At 40.2% G+C, this 19076-nt stretch overlaps 1 protein-coding gene across 1 annotated transcript in view; it reads right to left on the bottom strand.

Annotated features, from left to right (window-relative positions):
- The window catches only part of LOC142414276 (sodium channel protein type 2 subunit alpha-like), an 82686-nt gene extending 71016 nt beyond the window's left edge, over positions 1–11670 (bottom strand). The window contains exon 1 of the mRNA XM_075511288.1: positions 11603–11670. The gene's annotated coding sequence lies outside the window, so the exon portion shown is untranslated. The remainder of the gene's footprint in view (positions 1–11602) is intronic.
- Between the last annotated feature and the right edge of the window lie 7406 nt (positions 11671–19076).

Raw genomic sequence — 19076 nt, 5'->3', positions numbered from 1 at the left:
CTGAAAATTGATACATCACTTGAAGGACATACAATAGATTTAAGTCTTTAAGATTATAAAGGTAAAAAACCATAACAATTCTTGTTGGTTTTACTTACATATTCTTTAAAAGTCCTCCAAGGCGTCACCCTAATTCTGAAATATCTTTTCCCACCTAAAACTGAGGGTCATGTTATTAATGAAGTGAATAACTTGAAAGTAAGTTGAGGTTTCTTTTTGTAAAAAGAGGTGTATACTCTTTTTAACATGTGAAAATATAGTAAATCCTTCTTAAAAATATATCAGTTAGCCTGCAAACAGAAAAATAAGCTTCCAAGAATTAGGATCTATAATTGAATCCAAATGTAAGTTAATTATTGTATTTTTCTTAATAAATGTGGTATAAAATATAGAGCTCAAAATTATCTAACACAATGGACCACTATGTCCTGTAGTTATGTCCTTTGAAATCTCATGCACAGGCTACAGAGGAAATACAGGCTGTGTTGATCAAGAATTTTGAATCCAACAGTGACAGGACTGACTGCAGGCAGAGGTCAAGCAAGCTACTATCTTATATCCTCTAACACAGACCGTGAGATCAACACAAGTTCAGCACAAGCCATCACCACCACTGCTCTACACAAAAGCTGGAGTCCAGGTCCCAAGACAGAAGTACTGTACAGAAAAGAAATGGTATTTTTTCTGGGAGAGGAGACAAGAAAAAATAGATTACACCATGAAAATCAGTGTCTCCTACCCAATAAGTGGCTCTATTCCTGGACAAGATCCCTCTGACTGTGCTGAACCGGAGGGCTCTATTTTAAATAAAGATCTCTCAGGTTTTGATGGATTGGTAAGGAAGGCAGTCACCTTCGTGGCACCTTTAACATGAGATGACTCCAAATATAAAGTTTCTTCATCCCCACTGCTCTTTCTATAGCAATGTTTACCTAAGCAGTGCCTCCACGTATTATTTTCCTCAGTAAGTATCACCTCACTGTGACTGTTTTTAGAGCCCCACTCTCTCCTTTCTCTTTCCTCAGTTGGCCTATATGTATTCAAAGACAAGCAAACCTAGAAGTACTCTAACCAGTAAATTCAGCTCCTGAATAATGACCCTCCCCTTCCTCCACCAGCTATCCAGTTAGGAAAAAAAAAAAAATTTTAAAACACCCTGTGCACCAGATAAATAAATCCAGTAAAACTTATAGCAAATCAGAAGTTTTTTCAACAAAACGCTGCAAAGCCTTTACAAACACATTGTAGCTACACAATATATTGTAACTGCTTTCCTCTGCCTCTGACTGTACCGATTAATCTGGCTATACATATTAAAAACTCTGAAGATACTGCATATCTTCAAATAATCAAATTTATTTCAATTCCTTGGAGGTTTTCTGCCTGAATATAAACCCTGCTGTAAGAGAAGGGTTCCCAGATAGAACCACGATGGAGATGCAAGAGCTGAGCAAGCACAGAAAAACACACCACTTGCTGGCCGACCACAACCTCAATGCTGAGGAAATGTGCAGCTCCCAGGCAGCAGGTACCAGAGAAGCCACTGATGGGTTTACGGCAAAGAAGCACAAGTCCCTGCTAGGTGGCAGACCTCCAAAACAAACATTTCCTCGCTGGCTGGCCAGCTGCTCAGAAGGCACATTTCTCATTATTATAAAGTATTTGCATGCTAGTTGATCAAGCCAGATGGCCAAGAAGTATACACACAATAATTAAGCATTTGGGTACTAGAAACAAAAAGCTCCCTCCTGGCTGCTATCCGATCAAATATCAAACATTTCCTCTACACCTGCATTTAAACTGCCAGCAGGAAAGCTGCACAACTGTGTCTAACCCGGGAGGGCAATCATCCCAACGGGTGGAGGCAGCAGCGTGACAGTAAGTCAGAAAGAAAGGGTGGAGACACAAGGCTGACTATGGTAAGAAAGATGAGGTGTGAAACAGCGAAGAATTACTAACGGAAAGAAGAGAAATGCAGCAAATGCAGCAGGAAGGGGAGGATGCAGCCTTTATACAATCTGTTATAGCCTAGCCGCTGATCTAGAAGTTATTTATACCCCGTAAAAATATTTGGGCAATATTTCTCAGGGATGTTGTAAATAGTCCAAGACATACTTCATACATTCAGGAAACCTGGAGATATATTAATGAACCCAGTAGGATTTCAAATTGCGTACTTAAGGCACAAAAAATCCCTTGTCAATGACATTGTAGCAAGGTAAATAGGTACCAATAAAAGTACTGTAAAGTTATATGCACCTTAAAATGAGATCAAAGTGGGTTTCAAGATTGTGTTTGCTATTTGGTTATTTTTCCTCCATATCTTCTCACTGTATTATCTACTCATGTTCATACCAGGGTAATCTGTACAGTAAATCATAGTTGTCCAGATACAAAGCCAAACAGTGAGTCAAATGCAAAAGGCTTGCCTAGCTTTTTCCAGGAACTCAGGCAGCAAGACTTGGCGGTCTCTCAGGAATACCCACAAGACAGACCAAAACTAGAGACAACCTGCCTACTGCTGTTTTGGGGTGCAGCATAAATGGTATCAGATCTCTATACTCTGGCAAGTACGCTGGGCATAGTACCAGTCCCTCTGGCACCCCAGCGCTGCCAGCCCCCAGATGCAAGGAACAGCCGCTAGAGAATATGTGCTCCAACCCATCTGCAGAAGCAGGTAACGCTGCAAGGGCACAGAGGGACACTTTACGTCTCTTGGTTACTCAGGTTACTCTGTCTATATGGGAATTTTAAACAAGAAATTTATGTCCAAAAGTTCAGGATAACATTGGATAATGATTCTGCAAATGCATCATCGGAGAAAGACACTATTTCAGGCTAAAAGGAAAATAAACTAGATCTATACGCCAATAATCTCGTCAACAGAATAACCCAAGAGGATCAACTAAATGTGTAGATACAGGAGCAACTCCCATTTAATATCTGTCACAAATATGTCACAAAAGTGCATATTCTCAAAGAGGCTTGCTGGAGCATTGTTGTTGTTTTCCATTACTTAACTTGTTGAACTCCAGGGAAGAAAATTTCATGGCGTGACTTTCAAAGAAAGACAATCTTGACAAAGAACTTGACGGAACTTATGTGGACATAACTGTATTAAACTTACCTGCTCACATATGAAAATATATTCAAATTTCTGTTGTGGTTTTTTTCCAAAATGCAACAATTGCATGCAAGATGGCTTCATTTTTCTTTTAAACTCCTGCTTTACTACTGAATTTCTACAGTGGATTTCTTCCAAGACTTTAAGAAAACTACTTATACTGAACTTATTACATCACATGGGAAAACGCAACCTCTATTTAGAAATGTGAGAAAGGGTTTATCTCTCATCTGGAAATCAACTAGTTAATGGTGACAAAAACCTTAAGAGGAACAAGACAATTAATGGGAAGTATTCCCTGGTAACAGACCAATGTGCTTTGGACGCAAGTGCTTCAACCAGCACAACCACTCAACGTTGAGAATGACTCAACTCTCTCCAAGGAGCGTGACATCTGTGATTATTATTGATAAATACATCCTTGTCCTGGGCTGAGTTTACAATTTATTTCAACAGGAGGGAAAAATCTTTTTGAAGATTAAATTATACCAGTTTTCTCTCCATGTGTTCTGGATTGTATGCACATATGCAGTCCCAAAGGACATGCTGCAGAAGGCATCCAACTTAGTGTCCCTATAAAAAAATTAAATGAGGACATATGTGCTTAAAAGATTGTATCCAGGGATAGTCTGTTTCCTTGGACTGCAATAAGGTGGAATGTCTTTTACATGCTATCACTGCTTATTAGTAGTAAGTATGTATTAACAATAAATTAGATTTGCTTATACAAAGAAAAACAAAGTATTTATCTTTTCAGCATTACCTCAAAGCATCATCTTTGCCTCAAACAAGAGAAACGAGTTTTAAAATAAAACACTGAAGGCAAAAACTGCCCATATCAATATCATACTGCTGGTAATAAAACCTTAGATTAACAAAATCTATTTAAAAGCCTGAGAATTTGTTCATGTCTCATACTATTTATCTGCACTTTGCATTTCTTTTAATGTGTGTAATTTTAAAATCAACATCTGTTTCACTCATTTCCATTTCTCTCTGTTGTACTTCAGCTGCAAACACTGAATAATGTTTTAAATACGAAAGGGGCAATGCTTGCTTTTGTGTCTCTTAGGAATAATATAAAAGTATATGTCCATGCCTAAGATTTACGCAAATCTTGTCTTTTCAACCAGTCTGTGTTGATGTAAATTTCAGCTAAATACACCTTTAGAAGACCACTTAAAAACACAGTATTTTTAAAAATATGTAAGAAAGAAAAAAACCCCAAGAGCCTAGATGAAACTATCCTCTTGAATCCCTAACACAGACAGGTGACAGGGATGGAGCATGGGTGAAGATGACATTAAACCCCTTGGACTGGCTGATGGCCAGCCCAGCCCTTGGCAAATCTCGCAGCACACCTCTGACCGCCCCGACCCTCAGTGTGGGATGCACACAACAGAGCTCTGCCTTCCCACCCTGACACACCCTTTTCGATCAGGACTGGCCAAGGAGCCGCTGTGTTTCCCACAGAGAGATCAGAGCCAACATACAGGATGGATTCTTCCTATCTGCTGCCACAGCTGCGTTCGGCAAACAACAACAACGACGCAGCAACTGATCAGATTCTAATAAAAAGTAGATTTTCAGTCCACTTAGAAGCAAGAAGACATTTCCCCACACACACACTGTTGACATGAAAATGGCAGTGTCAGAACTGCCTTTCATTCCATATGAAAATTCACACCTTAATAGTGCTGTGGTGCATCAAATGGTAAACATGCCATTACAGTAATTCATCTTACGAAATACTAAGGTTTTGGGGGGGTTTTGTTGCTAACTCCCATGCATATATTTGCTCTAAAACAAGTTCAACTGGAGGAAAAAAAAAATCAAATCTTCCCTTCCACTACTTCATTTTGCTTTTTGCATCCCACTCAGATGAGAAGTCTTTTTCATATATTCCGGAAACAATGAGATATTTTGGTAACAAAGAAAGAAACACTATATAGATTGGAGTCCTCAAGTTAAACAGCAAAATCTGAATGTACATAAGTAGGGGAAAAGTGTACTGGAATTCATTTTCTTGATGAAAAACTTCCCACTGCATGGCTTTTCATAAATCAACCATGTACTTTTGTGTAAGTGTTGCTCCCATCAGTCATTTTCCTACCAAGATTTTTTGAGGTTGAAGCAGTACCACTCACGTGGAAAGCACCATGAAGCGCGCTTTTCTAAATTACGACTCTTTGTATAAAAGTCAAGACAAACCAATTTGGATAAACAAAATAACTTTGCTCCACCCGGAGTGCGAGATGGGATGCGAGTTTAGAGTTAAGGTAACAAGGCGCATAAGAACGATTAATGCATCGAGTTTTTATTTTCTACACAAATACCCAGCAGATAAGGCTGCCCGAGATGAGAACGTGCTGTTCTTCCTAGCTTTTCCTGTTGCTCGCTCTTGTCTGTGCGCTTCTTCCATCTTTCTACAGATGTGGTCACCACTGCTTAGCAACCAAGGGGACATGATGGCACAGAGGAAAATCCTCCATCTAGAGCTCACCCTGCTCCACCTCCACAGCTGCAAACTATCTTTCACGGCAAATTAAGACTACGCTTTCTTTGTTGTCTCAGAGATACCAAGTGGGACTTCAGACGTAGCTTGGTGTGAGCTGAATTTTCTTTCCTCGGTGGGCATACAGGGGAGAATTTAACAAGCTGGAGACAGAAGAACCTGAGACTTGCAGTAAACAGCTCCCCAAATGCTAATGCCAGTTAAAAAAAAAAAAAAGAAAAAAAAAAAGGAAAACCCAGATGCCACGGTGATGGGTAAGAGCAAAGCAATAGAAAGACAAGGGAATCAACCGAATACACTACCTACTTTTACTCAGCCGTCCTCCAGGGCGAGGCCAGGCGAGGAGGGGCAGAGGGACTCGCGAGCGGCAGCTAAGAGCAAAGTCCGGGCAAACCCCGCGAACAAGACGGAGGAAGGGAAATACTCACTTCTCCCATGCCGCAGGTAGGTGTTGTCGCCGCGCTGCAGGGCGGCCGCCGCCTCCCAGCCGCCGGGGCCGTCTCCGCTCCCCGTCCCCTCCGCTCCGCTCCGCAGCCGCCGCCCCCCGGGAGCCTCGCCCGGCCCCGCCAGCCCAGCGGCCGCGCCCGCCGCCGCCGCAGCGCCCCCTCGCGGAGGCCGCGGGCCGGGCGGGGCCGGGCGGGGCCGGAGGGCGCGGCCGGGCCGCGGCGGCGCCCGGCGGAGAGGGGGCCGGTGCCCTGGGGCGGGGGCTGCCCGGCCGTGAGCGCGGCGCGGAGGCGGGCGCCCGGCGGCGCCGCGGGGGATGCCGCTGCCGGGAGGGGGCCGCCTGGAAACTTCCCGGCTGGCCAGCGCCTTTCCCCCGGGCAGCCGCCCCGCTGCCGCCTGCCCGTGAGCGCCGGGGCCGCGGCGGCGGCGGCTGCTCCTGGGAGTCCCGCGGGGAGCCGGAGCGGGGCCCCGACCGCCGCGGGTCGCTGCGGGTGGGGGCCGCCGGCCGGGGCTGGTGGCCCCGAGGGGCGCAGGCATCGGGGAGCCGGGCAGCGGGGCGGAGGGCGAGGGGCGCGCCTCTGCCCCGCAGCTCGGCTGGCGGAGGGTGCGGGCAGCGCCTCCCGCAGCTCACGCTGCCGCTTGTGCGGCGGCGTGGGCTTTGCGGGCGTAGGCCGGTTCTCTTCCCCTCGCCTGCGGGGCTCGTTTCTTGTAAACGCAAAGCCAAAGTAGTTCTTCATAGCCGCTCTCTTTTGCTCTTCCTCATTCACGTTCAGTGCTGAAGGGTGGAAGTCATTCCTCGGTGTCCGTGGGCTGTAACATTATACATTTGCCTAATGAGCTTTTAAAAATATTTAGGTCCGATTTTTCTGCTGGTGGCTAATTGTAATGCCTTTTGAAAATCTGCTGGAAAGCAAGCAATGAAAAATAAGTGGGTCTGCAGCTCAGTGCGAGGAGAGGTGTTTTATGTGTTAAAGGCACTAAAGGAAGTGCCTCAGAGCTGTTACGTCTTGCTTAGACAATAAAAATGTCCTCCGTGCTTTCAGGTGTGGACAACAGACAATAGTTCTGTGCAGATTTTAGGGGAAAATAGGCACCTGAAATGCACTAAGCACATGAAATGCTCTACAGCTCTATTTCTTACAACTTGTATCCAAAACCATTATGGATAGCTAGCAGCAACCAAAACCGCAGCTAAGCGTAAGTTAAAACGCCAGCCCACCTAGGCTCCTCCTAGACTTTCACCATCAGTGCTTCATATTGCTGAAGGCCTCCTGCTGTGGCCTGGGTGCGTTGCCTGCACCAATTCCCCACTCTGATGTTCTTAGAACCTCAGTGGATCTGGAAGGCTGCATGAATTAGTCACTGTAGTTTCTGTGGTCATAGCACAACATAAGACCATGAAAAGTCACTGGAAATATCTTGACTTCCCTGCTGCTTCAGAGCAGGGAAGGGCAACACAGGATAGTTTTGATGTCAGAGTATGGAAATTCAGCATATACCTGTAACAACAGAATAATAATCTAAGTAACAGTAATTGTTTTCTTCATCTTCAGAAATAAATCTTTACCTTCCTTAGAACTAAGAAAAACACATTCACAAAATCCACAAGCATAAATTTGAAAATGTTCTTATGTGATCTGTCTTCTGTGCTCATATTTGCTTGCCCAAAATCTGTCACTTTTCCTGATGCAGCACCAGTATAACGACAGCAGGGAGGAAGAGGTGCTAAGAGGGCATTTTCCTCTTCCCTTTTTAGCACAGATAGTGGGTCGCGTGTTTCTGTAGCATACTTAGTCCTTCCCCAAGTTGTGTCAGATTTGATAGAAGCCCCCAGCCACCTGGTGCCTGCATGAAATGGTATCCATATTGTCCTGTCTGACTGCCAGAAACCAGCCTCTTGACTGTGTCTAGTTTTCATCTTGAATAAATAAATAAATAAAATTAAAAATAGCACTTATTCCGTGCAGTACTTGATAGCTTCAGTCTGGTTGCTCCGAACAACATATATTCTAAGAAGCTGTAATCTAGCACAGGAGACAGTTTTACCTGACTTTGGTGACTACAAATGAAACCCTTTAGATTTCTGTATGCATTTAAAGTACAATGTTAAACTGGAAGAGATCCCATGCAGAGGGAGAATTTTGTTTTTATTTTTTCTCCTCTCTCAGAAAGCAACCCAAATAAAGATTTTTTTTCCCCTTTTTACTATGTTCTTTTTAGTTGTTTCCAATTTTTTTCTTTTCCTTATGATTTTGACATTTTAGTGCTGATGTACATTTGCTTTCGGAATGCCTTGGCTATGTTGAAATCTGTAATATTTCAGTATCCAATTTTACTGGAATGGTCATGTTTGTCTTCAGGACAAGACAGGTCTGTCATGTTCCAGATAATGATGATTATGTAGTTGGCTAACAATGACAGTGCTTTTAAAAATTACTGTGCATTATACAACCAATAGATTTCCTTATGACACAGAATGCTAAATTAATATTAAATAGGTAATTTGTTAACATTAAATTGAAATGGGTAATTCAAAAGCATCCCCACACAGCTGTGGCTTTTTTCATCTGTTTATATAACAACATCTACGGCAATGGGATCTGGATTCACTACTAGGCTGCGATTACTCAGTGCTAGTCGCGCAGACAATGAGTACAGAGTACAGCTAATTTACTTATTTGGTCCCCGTTTTCACACAAAGTCTTAGTCACACCCCATAATAATAATAAAGCCATTATTACTGTTTAATACAAGTAATAGGATCATAACTGTAATAGCTAATTAATAAGTGAAAAGTGATGGGGTTTATCAGATGGTGCAACCTGTTTCCAAGGGAGAAGATAGAGTGCATTGCAATAGTTAATATTGTAGCACCACTCAGTGTTCGAAGTGGATATAGCTTCATAATCAGTGCATTTTTTGACAGCTGCATTGCCACCTGAAGAAACAGAGTGATCATACTATTTGTAATCTCATTAATCCTATACATATGGCAATGTGCAGCTTACTTTAGGTATACCATGAGAGAAGTAAAGTGTGGATACAAACGTGCTGAATATAAACATATTGGACGAAAAATGTCTAGTACCTATCTTGATATAAATAGCCAAATGGAAGTATTAACAGAATGGAAATCACTACAGTTTGTTACCAGCATCTTTTCTCCAAAAGCTAAGAAAAGAATTTTTGACCCATTTAGTCCTTTAGTTCCTTATCTGCTATCCTACTTACAATAGATCATCCTGAAGAACAGAACGGCCTTACCCTCTGCCCATGCTTCCTGCCAAATAACATTATACCATATAATGCATTACTGTGCTAACTTTTCATTCATGGACGTGATTAGCAAGGAGACAGTCGATAATTGGCTTCAGAAAGTCTAGCCTCTTGCATCATATTTCCAGCTTGGCATTGGGCCATGTTAAAGTCACAATGCTTGTATTAATGTGACGGTTTCCTCCCGAGGATTGGATCTGTGTGAAATTAAAATGATCCTATTTCCTTCTCCAGCAATCCTTGTTTCCGTCAGTCATGAAATATTGCTGTCTCAGGAGCTGCTTCACTGCTGTCTCTGCAGTGAGCCAAGGTCAGCAACTCCCTCAATGCCTGTCAACAGTCAGAAACAATTAATTTTTCATTGGATTTTTTAAAATGTGTACTTATATTAATCTTCCCTTCCTCTTAGTCAACAGCTGTAATTTGTTCTTTAAAAATTGTACTATCAGACTTCACTACTTACACTGTCTAGTTAGGTGTTTCTTTCTGGCATTACATTGTCTGCCTTGTCCTGGCTTTTCTTTACCGTAGCTCCTCCTGTATTTTAAGATAAGCCATTTAGATGGCACCCTACAGGAGAATTGTCATGTGTGTGAACTCATTCTGCCATGACAGTGGTCTAAGAATTCGACATCAAATTCAATGCAAGATGGTTTTTGATGGTATGAGTCAATATTAGCATAGAAAATATACATGCCAAAATACGCAGTACTTAGAAGCACCGTGTCATGAGACACTGCTGCAGCAGCCCCACTACTGAACTACAGGTCTAGCTTCAGCTGATTCTGAAGTGCTGTTGCATCAAACTGCTTACTAATTGTAGAAGGTAATGTGTTGCTGGCTCTGTGATTCCTCTGCTCTTCCACAGTGTATCTGCTATTGGCTTGTGCCGCAGAACTAGTGGACTATTATCATTGAGGTATTAAGATCTTTCAAAAATCTGGTAATGAACTAGAAGATGGCTATGAAATTATCTAACTTTAAAAAATACTGGAAAAGTAAACAACGGTCAAAATTTCCAGTTAAAGCTTTTCCTATAGCACATCCATTTCAGTTTAAGCAAAAATGAATTGCTGTGCAAAGCAACCTAGAAGCAGTATCTGAAAGGCCTCACTGAGCCGCAGCGTCACTGGGCTCAGAGGCTATACAGAAAACACTGCTGCAAGACAGTGAGTTGAATGAAGAGAATTAATGTACTGCTTTTACTCTTTCACGCTCTTCAACGGCTCACCAACAGTGGTCTCCTACTTCTTGCTGAAGCCTTGCATATCAGTTTTTTTCTCTCATTTTAGTGGAATTGTTATCCACAAATACAACTTGTTTACAGAAGGTTGAATTCAATTTCTTGTTGACTATAAGAAGTTCTAAAGAAAATGAGTATTTCTAAAACACCTTTTGTATTGCTTTTTTTGTCTCGATACCAGTGATTGAGCCAACACTGTAGAGAGATCAAACTAACAATTTAGTGCACAATCTCATTGGATTTGCTCGACTCTTGCAACATTTGATTATCAGTTTTACATTGCAAACACATTCTTTTGCCACTTCATTATAAATATCAGAACAGGTGAAGTGGATGGAAAAATGTATTTTGTAGCAGTGTCGTGACTTGCACTTCGCAGGTGTTTGAAGACTGGATGCCATTCTGTCTGTTTGAAGTAGAGCCGTTACCATCAGTAATCTTAAATACCTGTAGAGCAGCCAGTTCTTATAGACAAGCTCAACAGACAGTTCTTTAGCCATTTACTATCAGATGTATTTTCCAGATTTCAAATTATTTGTTCTATTATTTTCTTATCCCCTTCCAGTTTAACTCGTTCAGCCGTGGGGGCAGGAGAACCGTTTTCCACAAATGATCTCACTAAAACTGCATTTGTTTGTTAGAGTAACTCCAACTGCAGCTTGCTATTTCCCTTCTTGCAAAGCAGAAGATAAAATGTGCTACACAGTGCACAAGCAACAAAAAATACGTCAGGGATTTAAAGAGCTCCTCAGGCAATTCCTTTTACTCTTGGACACAAGATTTAGATCTTTAGATATTCAAAAGAGATAAGCTTACTTTCAATGTTACCAGTGAATATAGATGTTTAAAGATGTTTAAGCCTCGGTTAAGCAATTCATAAGCACACTAGCATCTAAACTACTCTGCTTAATTTTGAATAATAATAGAAATATTAATACAGTATTTCTGTATCATAACTGATTAGTTCGGCCTGCATTATATATATAGCGTCAGATCTCACCTGCATATGGCTTGGATTTTGCGTGTATCTTTCCAGTCACATTATATTGACACGTCCCCATGAAAAAATTTCTGCGTTGCTGCATATGCTATTATACCTGTGAGGATGGAATATGAAAGCCTGGAAAGTTGTGGATAGCTGAAAAATATTAATACTATTTTAATTGCCATTAAAAAGCACTTTTATGTAGAAAGAAAACAAAGATATGTATTTTTAACAATAAATGAGTTTTTAGTAGGAAATGAAGAAAATATTTCTACTCATAAAATGGTTTTCCTAAATCTCCCTTTTGCAACCACATCAATGTAAGCATTTATCTCTGTTTCCAACATGAAAACAGACACAGTAATACAGATAAAATTGGATCTACTTTACATATATTAAATGTATACCTGTATTCTGACTTAAACCCTAAATAATTGTTATTAAATTGATACTGAAAATGAATGTGGGCAGAGATTAGGTGCTTTTTAAAAAATTATTTATTTAAATCAAGTCTTTCCCCAGCTATTCACATTTCTTAAGGTTTTTTTCCCCACAGGTTGACTAATTTTTCTCTCCATCAGTTTTAATTGTACTTGCATAATTTCTATCTGTGATTGAAAGAGAAATCAAATTGTTGTTGAAGTCAAAGGCAAAACTGCCCTAAAGAGAAAGATTTTCATAGAACCATACTATGAAGAAACTAAGTGCTTATTTCAAAGAAAGTCCCTACTTTCTAAATTACGTTTTATTACTTGTCCACCTACTGTAGTTTATTGACTGTCCATTATGTTGATTTGTAAAGAAAACCATGTCTACTAATCACATTAAAAAAATCTTGGAAACTTTAACAAGACTTTGTGCCCACAATCTCCAGAAGAGGGCACCCTTATCTAACAGCCGAATTTTATTTAAAAAAAAAAAAATTAAAAGGCCTTTCTAAAAGCTTTAGGAGGGAGAAAACCCTATGGAGAGTTTAGTGAGAGACAAAGCTATTGAATTATCTTAATTGTCATTTTAGTGCTGATAAGGCGAGTCTAACTTAAAACATGCATTAACTCTATATTGATGTTTTCCTAAAACAACTCTCTTGAAATTTCCTCATAGTCTAAAAGTCAAAATAATGTAATTAGGGCACCAGAATTACAAAGCTTTTTTAGCATTGTCTAGTAAAATAGGTTTATTTAACCAAGACAGACTTGCTAGGAGGAGCAGTGGAGTCTAGCTAACACATCCTCAAGCAAGAAACATTCCCCCACCCCCTTTGTTTTATCTTCTATCTTAACACAGTAAGGTCAAGTTTTCTAATTTTGTTGATAGGGAGCGAATATTGACAAGACTGTTAGATACTATGTCTAGTTCAATTACTACTGATAACTCTGTGATGATGTCAGTGATAACATTTACATGGTAAAAAGTCTGTAAATAGTGGATAAAATTATTTCATTTATTAATTGTCATCTTTAAATTGCCGTGAAGATGTCTATCCATTTGCTAGGGTGTCCAGAAGGAAGGAATGCCATTTAAAAGTGTCAGAAATGTACTTACAATACATGTTGCAAAAAACAATTGCTCTGCCAAGAAATTGTAACATTTTCACTCATGTGCTCCCCTACTACTGACAACAAAACAATTTCCATTTACAAAAAATTTGCACTGGTTCTAACTTCCTCTGTTGACCTTTACATATTCTAGGTTTCTCCTTTGTTACCAGGATACTTAAGATAGAGTTTGGGTACAGTGGATTGGACTGGTAGTAGGATACTTGTTTCAAAAGCATTTTTAATATCCCACTTTTGACTGCGTCTTAGCCAGGAGGAAGACTGTTGGTGTTTTTAAATGTTAAAGCAGTCTGGCTGAGTCTCTTTTCTGGAAAACCATGGTTTGGAAGAGGAAATTGAAATTTAGGCAGGGCAGACTGAAGATCCACTCAAATCAGATGAACAGCAGCTTTGCATACTGTATATGGCCACTGAAAATTTGTAGCTGTAACTGCTCTGCATTTTTTCAAAGCAGACTGTAGGTCTCATTTCATCCACTCAGAAACTGAAAAAAGAAGCAAAGCAAGCTGCTCTCTGAAAGTGGGAGTTTTAGCAATTAGCCAGGCATCGCACTAGAAATTTGTGCCAGCAGCAGACAGAAAAATCCAGTTCCCCAGTGTAGCGTTCAGCTACTCTGCAGAAGACTTCTCTCTCTTTCTGCAATACCTGGCATCATCCACTCCGTATTACCAGCTTCTACAGTACTTTTCACTGCTTTAACGTAACTTAGTTATACAATCTATATTAAAATTTCGTACACAAAGTCTTGGAAAAAAGTACAAGTTCTGTTATCTTTTTTACATGTTTTGTTCTGTTGTTTTAAAACCTGACGTAATGAAACAATGGCTGTTAATCATACATTGAATCAGCGGAGTATCTAAATATAGTGGTAGGGATCTAACTTGTGGTCACGCAGAGCTACTTAACAGCTGCTTTTGAAAAGTATTGCTGAAGTTTTGCTTTTGGTGGATGAACCATACAGATTGATTTAATGATCAGAGGAGTTGCAGAAAATCTTTGTTCTCCATTTCACACATACCTCTACAGCCTTTCTGTCAACCTATTGGAACTTAAACACAAATAAATTACATTATCACTCATCATCCCCATAACATTTTTACTTGCAATAATGGTTGAAAGAAGATTGAGGAACACTGTCATATAGAAAATGTACTTTGGTTAAAAAGATAGGGCTACTGAATCTTTAACAAAGATGGTTATTATTTAAATATTAACCCACTGTTAAATTGCACTATATACCAAAACATAGAAGTTATCTTTTAAAGAATATGTTTTTAAAAACTGCTTTGCTGGATTCACTTCAGTTTCTCATTTTACTAGTTCTGAAGACATCATGCACTTTCAAAAGGCAAAATATGTGTGAAATATGGTTATGTTTGGAATGGGGAACCTAATGCAGCAGTAAGATGGTCATATCTAAGACACAGGTTTAACAAGATGAAGAGGATTCTAAAGTCACTGATTTGGTCTTTATGCAGAGTACTATAAGGGGAATGGCAACATAACCCAAATAGGGGCCAGTAAGTTTCAGTTTGTGCAGCTGTTGGGAAAAAAATACTGGTGGCCATGATATTTATGCAGAAGGGAAATAATCACTGGAAGAACTTCACCATCAGACCTTAAGTTATCTACACACTGGTTTTGCACCCTTAGAAAGAGATTTGCCTCCCCTTAACTCCTAAAGAAATATTTTTAATAATAATTTTCAAATGCTGACCTGTTAGAGTATTTCATGGAGCCAGTGACACTCTTCTGCAGCTGACCTTCTTGGGATGATTCTGGGGCACAGAGAGTGGTCTGACAGCTGCATGAGTTGCTGGCGTTTACATCGGTTTGCTCCCCAGCATTTTGGAAAGCATTGTGCCTGCCGCGGCACTGTGCACGCTCAGCATGAGCAAGAGCCGCACACCCCACAGAAAAGATGGCAGTTACGTATGGTACGCTGCTGTGCATTTTGTGTCTGCGTGTTCTGCTTGTTACGTAGGTCTCCCTAGGAAGTACCACGTTTGCTGGGAAAACTCAACACAGCAAACCTGTTCAGACCAATGGGACTGGGCTTCTGCAGTGAGCACAGCTGTAAGGGACAGGCTGCAGCAATCGTAGTCTTCCCAGGGTACTGGCAGAAGCTGAAGTACTCTTCCCAGAAAGGTTGAGCACTGGTAGTTTCCAGCAACAGATTTGTTTATACGAAGGAGGCAGGGGGTTTTGGTTGGTTTTTTTTCCCCGTGGACCTTTAGTTTGACGAAGTACAGTTTTTTCCCACTCGGGTGTGGTCTTCGCAGAGGCAGTTTGAACAGACCTTCTAAACAGGCATTTCAGACTGTTCCAGAACAAAAGTTTCTTCATGTGCTTGCAAACTCTGTCTTTTGCATTGCCTGGCTTTCTTTTGTAGTTAGCTTTGACTACATGTAACGAGGGACTAACTTTCCCTGTCCCCAGATTTAATGTCTTTAAGATCAGACATCATTTGTTGTTATTGTCTCCTGAGTACAGTAACACAAACGGGCAGAATCCCTGGAATAATGAGACAGGCACAAGCTTAGCACCAAGATAGCATGAATTGCTAATAGGAGAAGATTAGCTACAGCTCCCTTCTGACTAGTGCTGTTCCTTCTAGCCAGATGGTTTTTTCTTCCACTTTCCCCAGGTTATGATCTCAGGATTACTCCTCGAGTCTGAAGTTGTCCTGCTCTGAGGAGACCCAGTCCTTGTTTGGAACCCGTCTATGTCACGTGCAGAAACACACAAAGCGAACAACTCTGATGCAGTGTTTTGGCTCACTACACTGGTAAAACATCTCTCCCCTCTCATCTGTTTTTAGAGGATGAAAACCATTAGAGAAAGGACATATGTTGGCTACCCTTTCAGAAAGAAGGGTAGGAGGCTAGGCAGAAATGTCCCCAACATCCATCTCAAGGGCATAAGACATGCCCGGTTCTGACATGGGAAATTGTCACAAGTTTCTACTGATTGATGAAAAGTATTTACCAGCATTTCCTATACATAACACTGAAGGCAAGAGAAGTTGTACCATTCCTTTGTTACCAAACCAGTAAACACATTGTCAAACCCACTATATATTAGGTCATATCCAGTATTATGTAAGTACACTTTTTTTTTTCTGATATTGCAAATCTGTAGTTACATATGCTTTGCTCTGTGCCCATTGCATTTCTGTTTCTTTCCTTAAAATGAAGTCTGATCTGTAGCCATTGTCTTGTCTATCTCCCTGTACACTCAGATTCTGATCTTAGTTACAGGTGTAGCTGCACTGAAGAGTACATTATTACTCCTGATTTATGTAGTGTAGCTAACTTTTAAGAAGAGACTTCAGCCATTCCTATGAAATGCCAAGGGGAACCTCTGAATCTGAATCACTCCCTGAACAACTTCTGTTGAATAGCAGTAGTTCAAAGAAAAACATCACTGATTTAAGAAGAATAAAATGAAGAAAAATGACAGTCATTTCCACGCCTTAAGTCACAGACATAATTCACAAGAGAGGAAAGTTTCAACATCTTATGTAAATAGAACGGTAAATGTATTGAAAATGGTTCTTAAATGAGAATGAAGGTATAGTTGGATGACTTGACCTTGAATTGTAAATTAATTGGTTTTAATAATAATTTTTTGTGTCACAGATTATTTTTTATTTATTTTCAGAAGATACAAATTGTCTCTGCTGAATTTTAGGAATAAAATTACTGATTTCCAAAGGAAAACTGTTTTCATTCAAGCTAATATCTTACTTAAGGATTATTAATTCCAATAGTTGTAATTTACTGCCAGAAAATCTGTCAGATGACAGGAACTTCATGTCCCTGCTGTGTTGAGCTGAGCAACAGTTTCTTTAGATGCCTGTTTTACCTTTTCTCACTTTTTTTTTTTTTTTTTAAGTGGAGTACTGTTAACTACTTTTTTCTGCCTCAGACTTTACTTGGCCTGATTTCTTTTTCACATTCTGGTCTCATTAGACCAAGATGCACATCAGTTATTTTAAATGGCCCAAATCCAATGGAAGTGCAAATTGGAACCATTCAACTTGCAACTCTATTTGGTAGAGAAAACTGGCACTAATATTTACGCATGTGTATTTGTTCCCTTAATTCTGAGACTATCACCTTTTCTAGACTGGTTGACAAGTTTTCCCTCTTTGCCATATGTATACATAATAAACAAGTTAGGGCTGTCCTTTCAGCATCAAAACCAAGTAAGTTTTAGGGAACTTTGAGTTTTTAGGGAGTATTTAAACTATGAAATAATATGTACAATGCAAGAATAAAGCCAGCAGCAATTGACGGCCGAGACTGGAGAACCAATAGTAGCTGACATAATGTATTTTTCCCTTCTGTGTATGTTATTTCCATCATTTTCCTTGTTACACCTTTATGAAAAAATATGACTATTAACACCTGGTAGACAACCACATGTGTAATGCAGTATTTACATTAGCAGGACATAAATACTACTAGTCTAAGAAACTTACTGCTACTAGTACTATAAATATGAAACAAATTATTTGTTATACAGTTTTTTGTTTCACTTCCACTCAGAAGAAATAATTCAGAAGAACATGCACAACACTCAAGTTACCCACGATGCCAACAAACAGCAATTGATAATCCACTTCATTTACTTTTATCTCCACAGAGGTTTTAGTAGTCATGGAAGGCATTGAACTGATTTTCTTGGAGATAGAAAACTCTGATTTACAGCAAAGCAAGCTTTCCTTATCTGCAGGATAAGGGGGGACCTTGGGGAGGCATATAGTTCAGTCTCAGTACTCACTCATTCTAACCAGAGATCAAAGATATAAATGGTGATGGTGCTTTTTGTGTCCACTGAAAGCTGACCCACATTGCAAAAGTAGTGGCACTACATCTCTCAATGCAGCAGCAGGTTGCAGTGATTATCCCATCTGTCTTTAATGTTACCTTGAGTGCTTCCACATATGCATTACAGCTGACAAGCTTACAACAGCAGGGCCATAAGGAGAATGTCAATAATCTTAAAAAGCCAAATTTGACCTACTTACCCAGAGATGAGTAGCATCCTATTTTCAAGCAGCAAAAATGGATGACAGGCCTTATCTACATAAGCAAGACAGATGAAAATAACAGGAACTTGATAGGTGAGCTGAAAGGACTGCTATAGAATTTGAATTTGGAGGAAGGTGAGAGAATGAAGACAGTGAAGAGGTAGCCCCTCCCTTGGCTTATGACTTTCCTCTCTCCAGCACTGAACGTTCAAAAGTCTCCCTTTGTTCCACTCTATTCAGGCAGTAGGACAGGAAGCCATATGGCAGGGTGATTGCCTAGATAGTGCCCGTGAGGCTTTACTGACCAATAGCATCTGCCAAGTGTGAACTTTACCTTCCCTTATGTGCCTGTCAGGTATACTATGTTACATGTTGACAAGACTAATTACTCTTATCACACCACTAGATACACACATTGATGGCACAGCCATTCTGGTTCTAACAAGGTTAAAGTACAAGGGTGATATTTTTGTTTGTTTGTTTGTTGCACTAATGATTCCAGCCCATTCAATATTATCAAGATAGAGTATTCACCTTCATATAACAGATACAGGCTTTCATCTGCACAGCAACCCTCCTTGCTTTTAGGGATTCTCGGCAACTGGAAATCCTGACAAGTACAGTCATTTACTATTAACCTGGTCTTACACTTTCAGCGAGGAGCATACAAATAGATGAAGAGCAGACTTGCAGGCCATGAGACAAAGGGGGTTCCCACATTAAGAGAACCAAGAGCAACCAAGTCTGTTTCATAAAAGGATTATGCTTTTAAAGGCCTAAGTGTAGGAGAGTTGTGAGCTGGTTTGAGTTTTCTGCTAGTAACTGCAAGATGAAAGTCTTGAGGAAACTTAACGAGACACTACTTCTTAGCAGTCATTCTCCAGTAGGAATT

This window comes from Mycteria americana, chromosome 9 (genome assembly GCF_035582795.1).
Source record: "Mycteria americana isolate JAX WOST 10 ecotype Jacksonville Zoo and Gardens chromosome 9, USCA_MyAme_1.0, whole genome shotgun sequence".
Classification (NCBI taxonomy): Eukaryota; Metazoa; Chordata; class Aves; order Ciconiiformes; family Ciconiidae; genus Mycteria; species Mycteria americana.
The sequence above is the reverse complement of the archived record's forward strand: the minus strand, read 5'-3'. Positions and strand labels throughout refer to the sequence as shown.